This window comes from Mesocricetus auratus, unplaced genomic scaffold, assembly GCF_017639785.1.
Source record: "Mesocricetus auratus isolate SY011 unplaced genomic scaffold, BCM_Maur_2.0 Super-Scaffold_100003, whole genome shotgun sequence".
Classification (NCBI taxonomy): domain Eukaryota; kingdom Metazoa; phylum Chordata; class Mammalia; order Rodentia; family Cricetidae; genus Mesocricetus; species Mesocricetus auratus.
The window spans coordinates 105875002-105891326 of record NW_024429188.1 but is presented as its reverse complement, the minus strand read 5'-3'; positions in this window follow the sequence as shown (position 1 = coordinate 105891326).

Here is a 16325-nt window from a genome sequence, read left to right as displayed (position 1 = left end):
CCCCCATGACCTACTCTCTCTTCCTCTTCTCCCCCTCTCTTCTTCTCAGCTCCAACTCCCCCCCACCCCTCGCTGTGTTCCCCATCCATTCAGAGGATCTTGTCTCAATCCTCTTCTCTTGGGTACTATGCATATCTTTTAGGTTCTTTCCTGTTTCCCAGACTCTCTATCAGTGGAAGTGCAGACTGGCACTATCCTGATCCATGTCTAAAATCCATATATGAGTGAGTACATACCATGTTTGTCTTTTTGCAACTGGGTTACCTCACTCAGGATGGTTTCTTCCAGTGCTATCCATTTACCTGCAAATTTCAAGTTTCCATTGTTTTTTTCTGCTAATACTCCATTGTATAAATGTCCCACATTTTCTCTATCCACTCTTCAGTTGAGGGGCATCTAGGTTGCTTCCAGGTTCTGGCTATTACAAATAATGCTGCTATGAACATAGTGGAGCAGATGCCCTTGTTGTATGAATTTGCCTCATTTGGATATATGCCTAAGAGTGGAATTGCTGGGTCTTGTGGTAGATTAATTCCCATTTTCCTGAGGAATCTCCATACTGATTTCCAAAGTGGCTGGACCATTTGATACTCCCACCAGCAGTGGAGGAGTGTTCCCCTGTCTCAACATCCTCTGCAGCATAAATTGTCTTCAGTGTTTTTGATTTCAGCCATTCTGACAGGAGTAAGATAGTATCTCAGAGTTGTTTTGATTTGCATTTCCTCGATGGCTAAGGATGTTGAGCACTTTCTTAAGTGTCTCTTGGCCACTTTAGCCTCCTCTATTGAGAATTCTCTATTTAGTTCTGTACCCCACCTTTTAATTGGATCCTTTGGTGTTTTGGAGACTTGCTTCTTGACGTCTTTGTAAATTTTGGAGATTAGCCCTCTGTCAGATGTGGGGTTAGTGAATATCTTTTCCCATTCTGTGGACTGGCTTTTTGTCTTGTTGACTGTGTCCTTTGCCTTACAGAAGCTTTTTAGTTTCAGGAGGTCCCATTTGTTAATTGTCGATCTCAATGTTTGTGCCACTGGTGTTATGTTCAGAAAGTGGTCTCCTGTACCAACTCGTTGAAGAGTATCTCCCACTTTCTCTTCTAAAAGTTTCGGTGTGACTTCCTTTTTTAAAAATCATTACATTTTTCAATTTCGGAGGCCTTTCTGTTTTTGTTTTATTAAGGTAGGATCAAACTATCTAGCCCATGGTGGCATGAAATTGGCAATCTTCCCCTCCTAGTTTCCTAAGTGCTGAGATTAAATGCTATACCACAGCTAGCAACAATCTCTGTAGTTGGATATTGAGTTTTTTTCAGTACATACCCCGGAATGGTATAACTTGGTCATATGTCAGCTCTATTTTTCATCTTTAGAGAAACCTCTGGACTGATTTCTAAGGCAGTTGCAATAGTTTGCATGCTCACCAACAGTGTTTGGGTTCTCCATTGCCATAGCCATGCCAACATTTATTATCCTTTACATTCCCTGTGGTGGCCTCTCTGAGTGGGGTTTAAAAGTAGTTTTAATTTGTGCTTCCCTAATGGCTAAGGACAAGGACATTGAGTACTTTTAAATATGTCCCTTACTTATTTGCATTTCTTTTTAAATTTAAAATAGAAAATTTCATACTATATATCCTGTTAATGGTTTTAATTTATGTGCAAAGTTTTTACATGTCCATAACCTTATTGTCTGGATTTTGGATACACAAGGGTTTTGTTCAAATGCTTATCATAATATGGTTATCTCTATGTTCTCTGATGCCATCAAAACAGAAGTATGAAGTCAGAAAATCAAGTTCCTTATTAGCTAAGCTGTTACATAATGCTACATCTAAGAAAAAAGGGTGAAATAATTTTCTCTTCTTGTGCAAGTAAATTTCTGATATTGGTTTCTTTTCCTTCCAATTCTTCCCTACCTCCCAACCCATCCAATTCCAGGTCTCTCTCTCTCTCTCTCTCTCTCTCTCTCTCTCTCTCTCTCTCTCTCTCTCTCTCTCTCTCTCTCTCTCTCTCTTTCTCTCTCTCAATGTGTGTCTTTCTCTCTCGCTCTCTTTTTCTTTCAAAAACAAACATGCTATTAAAAACAAGCGAACAAAACAGAATAGAATAACAGTAAGAAAATAAACAATGGAAAAAGAAAAATGATCATTTGATTTTTTTGTCACGTATGCTATGTCTGAGCATTTTTAACCTTACTATCATTTTCTTACATATTTCTTTTCCATTTTTTGTTTTTATTATCTCTGTGTACATATGTCTGTGTGTGTATGCTCTCATGCATTTCTTCTTTGTAGAATTTTCTGTTCTATTCCAGTTCCATTGCGTTCCTATATAATGATGACAAAGTTGCTGAAACAGAAATCAAGGGAAGAATTCCACTCACAACAGCCGCAAAAATGTACCCAGGAATAAACCTAACCAAGGAAACAAAAGACCTTAACAATGAAAATTTCAAGACACTTAAGAGATTGAGGAAGAGGGGGAGAAGATGGATAAATCTCCAGTGTTCAAGGATTAATATTGTGAAAATGATCATCTTACCCAAACCATTCTACAGATTCAATGCAATCCTAATTAAAATCCCAACATCATTCTTAACAGACAAAAATTTATTTGGAGGCACAAAAGACTAAGGATTGCATAACAACCCTGAATGTTGTGGGAGGTATCACTATCATCCCTGATTTCAACCTGTATTGTGGAGATATAGTGAAAAAGAAAACAAAACATGGTACTGGCACAAAAACAGGCATGTAGATCAATGGACTGGAACAGAGAACCCAGATATAAGTTCATAAAGTTACAGTTGCCTGATTTTTCACAAACATACCAAAATAGAAAATAGGTGGTGGGGGAGGCTGGTAGCACAGGGCATAAGACAATCCACAAATGAGATCTCAAGACACTAAAATTTTCTGCACAGCAAAAGGAGATGTGAAGCAAATGAATAATCAGATCACAGAATGAAAGAAAAACATTGACTGTTATTCATCTGACAAAGGATTAGTGTCGTGAATATACAAGTAACCGAAAGATCTAAACATTAAGAAAATAAGCCAGGGGCTGGAAAGATGTCTCAGTGGTTAAAGCACTGACTGTTCTTCTAGAAGGCTTGGGTTCAATTCCCAGCACCTACATGGCAACTCACAACTGTCTGTTTCTCCAGTTCTAGGGGACCTGGTGCCCTAACATAGACAGGCATGCAGGCAAAACACCAATGTGCTTAAAGGTAAATAAATCTTCAAAAAGAGAATAAACAATCCAATTGAAATGAGCTATTTTTTTAAAAAAATCATTCAAAGAGACATAGTAAATTTTAAGTACTGAGCCAGGGGGTGGTGGTACATGCCTTTAATCCCAGAACTCGGGAGGCAGAGGTAGGCAGATCTCTGTGAGCTCAAGGCCAGCCTGAACTAAAAATGTACACCGAGAAACCCTGTCTTGAAAAATCAAAATTTAAATAATGAACTATATCTTGTTGGGGAAATCCCAATTCTCTACTCATAGTATTTTTGTCTTCTTATAAATTTTAATGTCATCTAGTCTTTAAAGGAAGTTACTGTCAGTATTCCAGATCCTTTCTTTTCATGCGGAATCCTATAAAACAATTTGGCAGTTTCATTGACATCCCTACATAATTAATTTTGCACTTGTTTTATCACTTTAGGTTTGTGGAGTATATAACATTGTTTATTGTTTACAATCTTGATCAATATACATTTGGGACCCTTTCTCTGTCTCTGTCTCTATCTCTCTGTCTCTTTCTCTCTCTCTCTCCTCTCTCTCTCTCTCTCTCTCTCTCTCTCTCTGTGTGTGTGTGTATGTGTGTGTGAGAGAGAGAGAGAGACAGAGAGAGAATATTCTAAGATAGTAAATATACAAAGCTTCCCATGAAGTCATGTGCATATATGAATCACACCATTAAAATATACTATAAATATTGTGAACCAAGTTAGAAGTAACTTCCCATTCATGTCCTACTGGCCTTACCAGCCTCTTGGTGGTGCACATAGAAGTAGGACAAAGAAGTGGGCTGGTCACAGTTTCACCCACTCAAGAAGTGCAGTGGCCAAATAGAACTATAATACCCCAAAGCCAACCTTCAGTGATACACTTCCTCCAACAAGACTACATCTCCTAAAGGTTTTATAATTTCCCCAAGGTACCACCAACTATGGACAAAGTGCTCAAATACATGAGCTGATGGGAGCATTTCTCATCCAAACCACCACACATTCATATCTTATTTGCCTTTTGGAACTTTTACCTTTTCTTTGCATTTTTGGTTTGATATGATACATCACTAATTTCAACAGTTTTAATCAAATAATAGGATAAGTGATCACATTTCCATTTGAATTTTAAAATATCACTAAGAATTCGTATCAAGCATATGCATTATTCAGATACTGCTAGGAAGCATAATTTATGTTTTACTTGTACTGTCTGCTTTGGGAAAATCACTAATTTGCATCCTAAAATTACTATTAGGTTAAAATGTTCCTGAACAGAAATCAGACTCTGCCTTGCCAACTAAGTCTTTCCTCTAATACTTTTCTTAAAGTCACTTACCTTTCTCTCTTTTAAATGATTATAGACAGCACTACCCACTGATCAGTCATTGGCTTTGAAAGAGAAAACAGAACCAGGTTCCAAGCATTTGAGAATGGATTTGAGTGAAAAATCATATACTGTAAAGTGAAACCTTTTCCTTGAGAGAAGCCTTCCCGCCAGCCTGATTCCAGAGCCGCAGGAGTCCCAAATAACACACAGGAGGCTATATTAATTATGAAGCTGCTGGCCTTGCTTGTTTCTTACTGGCTAGCTCTGACTTAAGTAATTACTCCATAATTGTTATTCTAAGTATTTCTCTTACCGAAGAACTTTCCGGACTTCCTACCCCATGGCGTTACATCTTGACTCCCTGTATTTCTCCTACCCAGAGTCCTCCTGGATTCCTAGTCCCACCTATCTTGGTTCCCTATTGGCCAACAGTGCTTTATTGATATATACACAGGACTTCCACCCATCAATATAAAGACATGAATAACTCTGAGTACAAGTTATTGGAACTCCATCCACAAGGGTTAGAAAACCTTGCAAAAGTTGTTTAACATTTCTTGGTCTTCATTTCCAACTCTAGAAAAGTGGAGCTAATGCCAAAACATTTGTCAGAGGTCTGCTATGCAGATTCAGTAGCTACATGTAAAGCATTCAATTCAATAAATATTAGTATTAGCTGACAAACTGTCAGTTTGGCAGTTAAGTGTCTAGATACAATTGAATCAACATATGGTTAGGTATTGTAATGAGTGAGGTGGAGAGCACTTGTTACTCTTGCAAAGGATCCAGGTTTGGTTTCCAGCACCTACATGATGGCATACAATTATCCATAGCTCCACTTCCAGGGGAATCAATGCCTTCTTCAGATGTCCTCAGATACAAGGCATACAAATGGTATACAACCTATATACATGTAGACAAAACACTCATACACAAAAAATAAATGCAACCACATTTTTTAAGAAGATGTCTTAAGGAATATAACAACAGTAATAAGATTGGGTAAATATCAGTTTTTTGCACATAGTAGAGGCCATGTACTTATGCTAAGTAGTAATATATTGCATTATTGAGTTTGATGCGGTTGTCCAATAATCTTATGGAATAACAATTAGAATCTCCATTTTATTGGCAATATAACACAATGTTAGGAATTCTTGTTGAGTCATAATTTGAAGTGTTCTGTTTGTTTGTGAGACAGAGTCTCTCTAGATAGTCCTACCTATCCTGTGACTCAGTATATAGATCACGCTGGCCTTGAATTCACAGAGATCAGCCTGTCTCTGCCTCCCAAGTGTGGGATTAAATGTGTGTGCCACACATAGTGGAATTTCATGCTTTAACCTGAAAGCAGTTTTTAAATGGGAAACTTCAATTTCTTCATATCTAAGCTAGGGAGTACTTCAAGCAAAAATCTTAAAACATAGGATAACTATGAGTAAGAGTAAGCTATTGCGCATTAAGTATAAAGCATTTGTTTCATGGTGCAAAGCTTCATTGTTCTCTATTTCATATTCTTTACATGGGGTTGTGCTTCTTATGATGGATATTCAATTCTATGTTTATTTATTTATTTACTTATTATTGCAGGCAGATTGAGATAGAATTACACTATGGAGCCCTGGAGTGCCCAAAACTTGCTATATAGACCAGACTGGATTCCACCTAAAAGAGATCCACTGGCCTCTGCCTCCTCAATGCTGAGATAAAGCATGTCAATGTCCGGCTAATTCTTTGCTCTTGGTCTCAATAAGCACGAGCATCCTTAAAATTAGAGTGATCTCTCTTCCAAGTACTAACCAGGCCCGACCCTGCTGGACATGTTCAGGATGGAGAGAGAGGAGCGATCAGCAAATTGGCAAAGAATGGGCTGGCAAAACCAACAGAGACAGCTGATCAGGGGAGAGCTCTTGGACCTGACAATGACAGCTGGGAGGCCAGCATGGGACTGATCCAGACCTCCTGAGTGTGAGAGTCAGTGAGGAAGTCTGGGCAACCTATGGGGCCCTGGGAAGTGGATCAGTGTTTATCCCTGGCATACAAACAGACTTTGTGTGTCCATAACACAAAGAGGGATGCTCTCTCAGCCTGGACTCTTAGGGGAGGGCCTGGACCCTACCCTGAGTGAAATGACAGACTGTAGATATCCCCTATGTGGAAGGAAGTGGTGATAGGGTGGGATGGTGGCAGGGTGCAGGAGGAGGGGAGGGAGAGGGAACTGGGATTGACATGTGAAGCAAGCTATTTAAAATTAAAATAATAAAATAAAAAAATTAGTGTGATCATAGGCTACACTATGGTTCTCTTGCTACTCTAAGAAGCAGCAAGTCCTGGATGGATATCAATTGTGTAAATTAGAAATTGTGTGACAGCAGGAGTGTACTCACCGGAGAAAAACATGCAAGTAAAAATATGAGGCTTTTAGTGACAGATGAGGTGGTGATGGACCTATTGACTACAGCTGTGGTATTTTTAGTGAGTTTTTATTTATCCTATTGTGTTTTTCTGGTGGTTATTAGTTTACAGTGTATATTGTCTACTAATATGACAAACATTGCTGAGAAGTATACTGTACAAGAACATAAGTTTGGCTAAGCCAAAGATAAAATAAACTTGGTACTTGGCCCTCCTCTTGGGAACAATAGAAAAATGGTGTTTCACGGGGAATGTTTCTGTAAGGCAACAAAGAGTTCCACAAAATAATAACTTTGGGGTATTGGATACTTTGGGTAAAAGCCTCTTACTTTACAGCCATAATATCATGGTTTCTTTTGTAAAACAAGATAATATTTACATTCCATGGCTTCAGTACCAAACCAACTTCAGTTTTTTTTTATTTGAGCAAAATGACTAGATATTTTTGAAAACTTTACAGATGAAATTTCAGAAATTGAAAATGTTTTGAGAGATATGTTAGCCAAAATACTACAGAGTTTGGAAACATCATCTCTTTCTGAATGTTGTGACACTTATTCCTTAATTGAGTAGTCTTCTGAAGATATAAGAAAATTTCAATGCCAAATAAAAATGCACTATATTTTTAATTTACATTTTTCCTAAGGGAAAGTTCCCCAAAGCAAATTAAGCATAAAAATATAAAGTCATATGAGCAATACTAAGTTCAGGAAAAGCATAAAGCATATGAAAGTGTTCAGATAAATTTAGTCATGTCATTAACATGCTTACCAATATTTCAGTTTCCACAAATGTCAAGTCAATGATTCTTCTGGTTGATATAGTGAGATTGGGGCTGGAGAGATAACTCACTGGTCAAGAGCACTGGCTGCTTCTCTAGGGGACCCAGATTCAATTCCCTACCAACATGACAACTCATAATCATGTATAACTGCACTCTCAGAATCTGATGCCCTCTTCTTGTCTCTGTGGCACTATATGCACATAGTATGTAGTCATACATGTAGGCAAAACACTCATACATGTAAAAATCTTTTTTAAAAAAAAGATAAACTGAAATAAAATGGAAACCAAACTTCTACTCCAAATTTTTATTTAAAAAACTCTTTGAAAGGATTAAAATGGATAATGTTTTCAAATAACTCAATCATGATGAAGAAACCACTTTGTGCCAAACCCAAGAACAACCTCAAAATCAGTATGTTAAGTGGTTACAGAAATACAGCACTTCATGGAGCTATAAGGGACAGATATGGGAGTTTGGATTATAGTATCTACTCCAGAATGCTGCAAATATGTTCTTGCGTAAATCCACATGTCACAAGAAACATGTTTTTATTTTTATAAGAAACAGGTAATAAGAAAACTGCTTACCAGCCAAGGTAGATCACCATCTTCTTTGTATTGTACACACTAAAAGCCAAGACTACCTCAAAATGGCATCCAGGGAACTAGAGTGGTGCTCAGTCATTAAAGTGCTTGCCATGGAAGCATTTTCACAATGTGTTCAGATTCACAGCATCCTTGTGAAATCCCAGGCATAGTATCATGTACCTGTAATCCCAATGCTGGATGGGTAGAGACTAAAAAATTCCTGGGGCTTGTTGGCCCATCAGTCTAGCCAATAGGTAAACTTTAGGTTAAGTGAGAAATAGTGTCTCAAAACAATTATATGGAAGTTATAAAAGAAGGCACCTGCTATTGACTTCTGGTCTTCAATGTATACACAAAACAACACAAATACATATACAGTTCTCCCCACCCCTTCCCTTCCTTTCTCTGAGTTTCACAGGTTCTGTCTCAGTTGTCTTAACTATTCTTCCCTGTGGAACACTTTATCTTGTGTTTGTAACTGATCTAGTATGAGAATTCCTTTCCCCTATGCTAGGTGATGGGGAACTTGGGGGATCCTGAGACTGAAATGGATCCCTGCCCATCTTTCAGGAACACAAAGGTTTTGGTGCTTGTCCTCCTGAGACAACGCATTTCATCTTGTTATATAGGGACAAAGCTTTTGCTCATTTTTCCCTCCAGGAACTTCAAAGACCTTGGGAAATGAATATATTTTTTGGTTCTGCTACTCTGAAGGATGACAATTACCCCTTTCTGTCCATGTCTCTGTCACTCAAAGAAGTTCACTACAGATCTTTGATTTTTCCTTTACTTTTTCTGGTGAGTACTAATCTGCACTTGATTAATAATTAATTTAAATAATAACTGATGATTTTAAAAGATGTATTTATTTTTATTTTATGTGTATGAGTATTTTGCCTGCATGTATGTCTGTGGACCACATGTGTGCCACATGGAGTCCAGAGAGGCACTGGATTCTTTGTAAGTGGAATTACAGTCAATTCTGAGATACCAAGTGGATGCTGGGGATCAAACCTGAGTACCCTAGACGAACAATCAATGCTCTTAACCACTGAGACACTTCTTCAGCCACTGATAATTTCTTTGTAACTAGACATGTAACAGCTTCATTTCTTCCTCTAGCGTCACAAACATTAAATAGGTCTGTCTCCTTTGAGGGTTTGCTTTTTCTAGAATTCATTTGACTAGGTTGTCTTATTTTATCAGATCTCTGATGGGTTTAAGAAATGTTTTATACATGGCACACCCCTTTCTCCTTGCTAGAGTAGAACTGGCATTTTATTGATTCCTTTTATGCCATGATAAAAAAATACAGTTTAAGTGTTGATACCTTTAATCAATTCTTTCTTTCTTTATTTTTGTTTTTATATCTTAATCAAAGTTTCCCCTCCCTTCTTCCCTCCCTCCCTCTTCCCAACTCCTCCTCCCCCCTCCCCTTCCCATCTATTCCTCTTCCACTGCCTCTCTTTAGATAGAGGTGGGCCTCCCATAGATATCAGCCAGCCATGGTATATCAAGTTGCAGTGAGACTAGGCACATCCTTGTCTATTAGGGATAGATGAGGCAATCCAGTAGGAAGAATGGGTCCCAAAATATGCAACACAGTCAGAGACAGCCTTTGCTTTCAATTACGAGTCTTGCAGGAAGACCAAATTAGACAACTGTAACATATGCAGAGTCCATGCAGGTTCCCTGTTTTTCCATTCAGTTTCTGTGACTGTGTGAGTTTTCCTGTGGTGCCTTTGACCCCACTTGCTCCTATAATCCTTCCTCTCCCTCTTCCACAGGATTCACTGAGCTCTGCCTAACCTTTGCTATGGGTCTCTGTATCTGTTTCCATCAGTTTCTGGGTGAAATCTCTCAGATGGCAGTCAGGCTAGACATCAGTCTATGAGCACAGCAGAATATCATTAGGAATAATTTCTTTTTTAAAAATATTTGTCTGTCTAGAAACATGCACAGTCTGTCCCTTCTATACCTCTTTCTGTTTCCACACAGAGTTGTCTGTCACGTGCTCAGTCTATCCCTTCTATTCCTCTGTCTGCACCCAAACTGAGTTGTCTGTCTAGAAATGTGTTACCTCTATCCCTTCTATGCCTCTGTTTGTGTCTACAAAGTGTTGTCTGTCCAGAAACGTGCTCAGACTATCCCTTCTATGCCTCTTTCTGTGTCCACATAGAGTCATCTGTCATAAATGTGTTTAGTCTATCCCTCCTATCTCTCTGTCTGTGTTCATTCTTAAATGTCTGTCAAGAAACGTGCAGTCTATCCCTACTATGCCTCTGTCTGTGTACACAGAGAGTTTTCTGTCTAGAAACATGCACATTCTATCCCTTCTATGCCTCTGTCTGTGTCCATACAGAATTGTCTGTCTAGAAACGTGCTCAGACTATACTTTCTATGCCTCTGTCTGTGTCCACACAGAGTCATCTGTCATAAACGTGCTCAGTCTATCCCTCCTATCTCTCTGGGTGTGTCCATTCTGAAATGTCTGTCAAGAAACGTGCAGTCTATCCCTACTATGCCTCTGTCTGTGTACACAGAGAGTTTTCTGTCTAGAAATATGCACATTCTATCCCTTCTATGACTCTGTGTCCACACAGAGATGTTTGTCTAGAAACCTGCTCAGTCTCTCCATCTATGCCTTTTTGTGGCCACACATAGTTTTCCGTCTAGAAACATGCTCAGAATATCCCTTCTATCCTTCTCTCTGTGTCCAACACAGAGTTGTCCGTCTAGAATCATGCTCATTCAATCCCTTCTATGCCTCTGTCTGCGTCCCAACAGAGTTTGTTGTCTAGAAACTTGCTAGCCTGTCCCTTCTATCCATCTGTGTGCGCACAGAGTTGTCTGTCTAGAAACATTTTCAGTCTAACCCTTCTATGCCTATGTCTCTCTCTACACAGATTTGTCTGTCTAGAAACATGCTCATTTTATCCCTTCTATGCATCTGATTATCTCCATACAGAGTTGCATGTCTAGAAACCTGCTGAGCCTATTCCTTCTGTGCTTCTGTCTGTATCCACAAAGAGTTGTCAGTTTAGAATCGAGCTCAGTCTATCCCTTCCATGCCTCTGTGTGTATCCACACAGAGTTGTCTGTCTAGAAACATGCTAAGTCTATCATCATTAGGAATAATTTCATTGACATTTTTTACCACTTGGGTTCAATTCTATCCTAGGTCTCTGGAGTATCTCGGCTCTGTCCTGTGCCTCAAGGGCAAGATCTCAGGGTATGGGTCTCTAGCTATGCCAGTTAATAGTTGGTCACCTCCACAATTTCTGTGCCATCTTTACACTGGTACATCTTGGCAGGACAAATTGTAGGTAGAAGGTTTTGTGGTTGGGTTCATGTTGCATTCCTTCCCCTGTAAGTCTTACCTGGTTACAGGAGATGGCTGGTTCAGGCTCTGTATACCATATTGGCCAGAAGTCTTGGCTAGGGTCACCCTCATATATTCCTGGGAGTGTACATTGCTCTAGGTTTCTAGCTCATCTCAGAGATGCCCCCATATTATCTCTCCCAGAACTCTCTCCCTCCATCCTCCCCCTACTGGATCTCTTCTGTTCCCATCATCATTCCCCTTTTGAGGCTCTCCTCCTTCCACAGCAATGTCCGTTATATTTTCTCTTCAAAGTGAGATCCAGGCATCCCCTTTGAGTCCTCCTTGTTACTTAGTTCTCTGAGTGAGTGAGTTGTAGCATGGTTCTCCTTTTCTTTACAGTTAACATTCATTTATGAGTGAGTACATACTATGTTTGTCTTTATTGGTTTGGGCCAATTTCCATCCACTCACCTGCACATTTCCTGATGTCATTGTTTTTAGCAGTTGAGTAGTCCTCTATCATATAAATGTACCACATTTTCTTCATCCATTCTTTGGTTGAGGGATATCTAGTTTGTTTCCAGATTCTGGCTATTACAAATAAAGCTGCATGAACATAATTGTACAAGTGTCCTTATGGTAGAGTGTCCTTTGTGTATATGCCCAAAAGTGGTATAGATGGGTCTTGAGGTAGATCAATTTCCAATTTTCTGAGAAACTGCGGTTGATTTCCAAAATGGCTGTACAAATTAGCACTCACACCAGCAATAAAGGAGTTTTTCTCTTGCTCCTAATCCTCTCCAGAATGAGCCTTCACATGTTTTTTTTTTACTTCTTCCTTTTCTAATTTGTAAACCTTTGATCTCCTTAAGTTGTCTTTTTTAACTGAAACTTCCAGTATTATATTGAATAGATATGGAGAGAGCGGACAGTCTTGTTTCATTCCTGATTTCAGTGGAATTGCTTTAAGTATCTCTCCATCTCCATTTAATTTGATGTTGGCTATGGACTTGTAATACATTGCCTTTGTTATGTTTAGTTATTTCTCTTGTATCCCCTCCAAGACTTTTATCATGAAGGAGTGTTGGAAATTGTCAAAGGATTTTTAAGCATCTAATTAAATATCATGTTTTGTTTTTCTTTCAGTTTGTTTACAGAGTGGATTTCATTGATAGATTTTCATATGTCAAACCATTCCTGCTTCTCTAGTATGAAGCCATTTGAATGTGGTGGATGATCTTTTTGATGTGTTTGTTTTGCAAGTATTTTATTGAGTATTTTTGTATCTGTTCACGAGGGAAATTGATCTGCAATTCTTTTTCTCTATTGAGTCTTTGTGTGGTTTGAGTACCAAGGTGACTCTGGCCTCATAAAATGAATTTGGAAATGTTCTGTTCCTATTTTGCGTGCTTATTTAGGGTTTACTATTGATTTGAAGAGACAACATGACCATGGTAATGCTTAGAAATAAAAAAAAATAATTGATGGTTGGTTCATTACAGTTTCAGAGGTTTAGTGCATTATGATCATGAAGGGGAGCATGGTAGCCTGCAGGCAGGCATGGTGCTGAAATTAAGAGTACACATAAGAGTGTTGCTGTTGCAGGCAACAGGAAGTTGACTGACTGTCACAATGAGTGAAACTTAAGAAAAAAGAGCCCTCAAAGCCAGCCATCCCAGTGATATACTTCCTCCAACAACGTCATGCCTCCTAATAGAGCTATTCCCTTTGGGGACCTTTTTTTTTCAAATCACCACAGTGGAATAATTTGAGGAGTATTGGTATTAGCTTTTCTTTGAATGTCTGATAGAATTCTGCACTGAAACCATCTGGCTCTGGACTTATATTGGTTGGGAGACTTTTAATGACTTCTTCTATTTCCTTGGGGGATATGGGTCTATTTACATTGTATATCTGCTCTTTATTTAGCTTTGGTAAGTGATATTTATCTAGAAAATTGCCCGTTTCTTTTACATTTTCTAATTCTGTGGAGTACAGGTTTTTGAAGTATGGTTTAATGATTCTTTGGATTTCCTAGGTGTCTGTTTTTATATCCTCTTTCTGTGTCATGTGGTTAGTTTGGAAAAGGGCTTATCTATCTTGTTGATTTTCTCACATAACTAACTCTTTGTTTCATTTATTCTTTTTATTATTCTCTTTGTTTCTATTTCATTGATTTCCTCCCTCAATTTCTTTATTTCCTGCTGTCTACACCTCCTGAGTATGTTTGCTTCTTTTGTTCTAGAGCTTTAATGTGTGTTTTTAAGTCTCTGGTATGAGAATTCTCTAATTTCTTTGTGTAGGCACTTGGTGCTCTGAATTTTCCTTTTAACCCTGCTTTCATTATTTTCCATAAGTTTGCGTATATTGTTCATTCATTTCCATTGAATTCTAGGAAGTCTTTAATTTCTTTATTTCTTCCTTGACCCCAGTGGTAAATCTGTAGAGAGTTGTTCAGTTTTCATGAGATTGTAGGCTTTCTGTTGTTGTTGAAATCCAACTTTAATTCATGGTGGTCTGATAGGATATGGGGGTTATTTCAATTTTCTTGTATCAGATGAGATTTTCTTTATGACTGAGTATGTGGTCAGTTTTGGAGAATGTTCCATGAGGTGCTGAGAAGAAGGGATATTCTTTTGTGTTTGGATGAAATGTTCTGTAAGTATCTACAAGGTCCACTTGAGTCATAAAGTCTGTTAGTTCCATTGTTTTTCTGTTTATTTTGTGTCTGGATGATCCATCCATTGGCAAGAGTGGGGTATTGAAATCTCTCACAATTTATGTGTGGAGTTTGATTTAAGCTTTAGTAATGTTTCTTTCACTAATGTGAGTACCCGTTCATTTGGGGCATAAATATTCAGAATTGAGATGTCATCCTAGTAGATTTTTCCTTTAATAAGTATTAAATATCCTTATCCATGTTTTTAAATTTTGGACTGAAGTCTATTTTATTAGAATAGCTATACTAGCTAGTTTGTTAGGTCTATTTTCTGGGTTTTTGAGCTGGGAATTCTTCTCCCTATATTCTTATCATTTTTAGATATTTTGTAATAGGAGTTTTTAGATGTAACATTTTCTTTGACCAGTGAATCTATTTCTTCAACACTTGAGATTCTCTCTTCCATCTCCTGTATTCTCTTGGTGATGTTTGAGTCTGTAGTTTCTGTTTACTTACCCATATTTTTAATTATGGGGGCTTCCCTTTGTCTTTGTGGTCAGTTGGCCATCAATCCATGAGTAAAAAGGTGTTATGGAACAATATTTTTGTACACTATGAAGATTTGTCACTTGGATTAAATAAATAAAAAAACTGAACAGCCAGAAGCTAGGCAGGATTTGGGGGGCAGAGAAGACATTGGGAAGAAGATAGGATGTGGAGAGTAGCCAGCCAGATTGAGAAGAAGCAGCATGGGCAGCACAGAGTAAAGATGATAAAGCCACGAGACAAGAGGTAGATTGATAAAAATATGTTAATTTAAGTTGTAAGAGTTAGTTAGTAACAAGCTTAAGCATCATCCTAGATTTTATAGTTAATAAGAAGTCTCCACGTGGTTATTTAGGACCTGGCAGGTGAGACAGAAAAATCTACTTACAGAAAGGGGCAGAAGGGACAACATAGATCATTGTATAGCCACTGAATATGATAGAGACAACCCTTATGGAAACAGACTTGGGTGAATCAGCTCAAGTTTATTCTAGAGTATAAGGAATATGTAGGGTTGGGGAGCCTGGGGCAAACCCTAGTTTGCGTTAAGTGTCATGATCCTATTAAGTCTTTGTATGTGGCCTTAGGATCCTATAGCAAAGTTCCTAGCAAAAGATTTAGTTACCATATGTGCAGCAGGGGACACTTCTAGCAGTGATCTGTGCCAAGGGTCAAGCTAAAAGAAGCATCTGGCTTTGAGATAGCTTTCAGATAAGGTCAGCCCTCTGTGCCCAGGGACATTGTCCAGACAAGGACAGGTAGAGAGCAGGAAGTATTGCTGGACAGGGAAGGAGTCCCATGTCACTGAGCTTTGGAAAATGCTGCCAGGCCATAATAGACTGAAACCTCTGACCAGCCATCAAGGCCTCCCAACATTCTATTTCCTGAATTCCCTCCATTTGTGTTTTTTAAATTTCTATTTCTGTTTTCATGTCATGAAATAGTTTCCTTTACCTGTTTGTTTTCTTCTTGTCTTTCTTGGTATTCTTTAAGGGGTTTATTGATTTCCTCTAATCATTTGGTTGTCTTTTGCTTGATTTCTTTAAGGGAGTTTTTTATTTACTATTTAAGGACTTCTATTGTCATCATAAAGTTGTTACAAAGGTTGTTTTCCTTTCCGTCATCTGCATTGGAATATTCAGATCCTGATTTTGTATAATGGCTGGGCTCTGGTGGTGCCATATTGCCCTGGCTGTTGTTGATTGCATTTTTATACTGGCTTTAGGTTTCTGGGTTTGGGATGATTAGTTCTAGTTCCTGATTTCTCAGTTTGTCTTTGTTGGGTGGGTGTTTTCTTCCTTGGTTTCTGTTTCCTCTTCATATTTCTAGTCTTTGTGGTCTTGATTTCTGTTGTCTGGTGTGACCTCTGGTCTAGTTGAGACTCTCTGTCCAACTTAAGAGTTGGTCTTTTGGCAGTTAGTTTGTCAGGAGGGTCTTTCTTCTGG